Source organism: Hipposideros armiger, unplaced genomic scaffold (genome assembly GCF_001890085.2).
Source record: "Hipposideros armiger isolate ML-2016 unplaced genomic scaffold, ASM189008v1 scaffold_582, whole genome shotgun sequence".
In the NCBI taxonomy this organism is placed as follows: Eukaryota; Metazoa; Chordata; class Mammalia; order Chiroptera; family Hipposideridae; genus Hipposideros; species Hipposideros armiger.
Genome location: NW_017731932.1, coordinates 90141 through 92007, shown reverse-complemented (window position 1 = coordinate 92007; position 1867 = coordinate 90141).

Below are 1867 nucleotides of genomic sequence, written 5' to 3'. Positions count from 1 at the left end.
CTCTTTATCTGTCCTTTGATTTTAAATGATAACCTTGCTGGGTAGAGTAGTCTTGGTTGTAGGTCCTTGCTTTTCATCACGTTGAATATTTTGTTCTAATTCCTCTGGCCTGCTAAGTTTCTGTTGAAAAATCAGCTGGAAGTCTTATGGGAGATTTCTTATGTTATTAGTTGCCTTTCTCTTGCTGCTTTTAGGATTCTCTCTTTGTCTTTAACCTTTGTCATTTTAATTATAGTGTGCCTAGGTGTGGGCCTGTTTGGGTTTATCCTGTTTTGGACCCTCTGAGCTTCCTGGACTTGAATGTCTATTTCCTTCACCAGGCTAGAAAAGTTTTCAGTCATGATTTGTTCAAATACGTTCTCAATCTCTTGTTTTCTCTCTTCTCCTTCTGGTACCCCTATGATGCAAATGTTGTTATGCTTGATGTTGTCCCAGAACTATCCTTATTTTTTGGGGGGAGATTCTTTTTCTTTTTTGCTGTTCCAATTGGGTGTTTTCTTCTACTTTGTCTTCCAAATCACTGCTTCAGTGCTCTGCTTTGTCTAGTTTGCTGGTGATTCCTTCTCGTGCATTCTTCATTTTAGTTATTTTATTCTTCACTTCTGACTGGTTCTATGGTTTCTATGTTCTTTCTTCTGCTTGCTATCTCTTTGTTGAAGTTCTCACTAAGTTCCTTGAGCATCCTTATAACCATTGTTTTGAACTCTGTCTCTGTTAGTTTGCTCTCCTCCCCTTTGTTTAGTTCTTTTTCTGGGGTTTTCTCTTGTTCTTTCATTTGGTACACATTTTTTTTTCTCTCATTTTGGCTGCTTCTCTGTTTGTTTCTATGTATTAAGTACATCTGCTATGTCTTCCAGGCTTGGCTGGGTGGCCTTATGTAATAGGTGTACTATGGGGCCCAGTGGCATGGTCTTTCTGGTCGTCTGAGCTGGGTGCTCCAGCAGTGTCCCTGTGTGGGTTGTGTGTGACTTCCTGTTATAGTTGAGTCTTGATTGCTCTTGGCACATCAGTGGGTGGAATTGACCCTTAGGCTGACTGACTGTGAGGTTTTGCCACATCCATAGCTTATGGGCTGCTTGAGGGAAGCTTACCCCACTGACTGGGATTCACCCCAGTAGGCTTTGGTACCTGTTTGAAGCTGCCCTTTGTGTGTGCTGTTTGTGGGGTAATTGGTCAGTGCTTTGCTGTGGTCTGAAGCCAACCTCTAACAATATTGGTTCTGGGGCCTCTTGGGAGGGGCTCTGGTGCAGGCCCAGGTCAGCCACTGCCTATTACCAGCCAGGGGCTACCTAGTAGGAGCTACAAAGCAATCTGCAGTTGTTTACTGTCTGTGCTGGACCTGGAGGCACGTGGGAGAGGGCACGCTGCCACCTGAGGACGATTTCCACCAGTACTGGGTTTGGTTAGCTCCACAAAAAGTCAGGACACCCTGAGGCCTGCTGCCACCTGTTGGCTCCCTTAAGGTTTAACCACTGATAATGCCTTGTATGGTAAGCAAGTTGGGTGAGGCAGGGTCTCAGGGAGTCACTAGAGTGGGAAGAATTGTGGTCACCAGGTTAATGTAAATTCTGGTTTGGTGCCAGTGCTGAGCCTAGAGTGACTCAGCACAAGTCTCAGACCACACTGAAGCCAGTTACAACCTGCCTGGGGCCTGTGGGACTCTGATAGTTTTCCAAGAAAGAGTGCAATGTAGGCAGGGCTGGCTGCTCACAGAGAAAGTGCCCCTTGCAGTGGAAAAGTTGGGTGGGATGGGGTCCCAGTGCATCAGCAGGGCGGAGCAGCAGAGCTCACCAGGCCAATCAGATTCATATTTGGCTAGAGTGGGAGGGCTCAACACAGCAAAGATGGCGCCCGCCTGCCGGCTGCA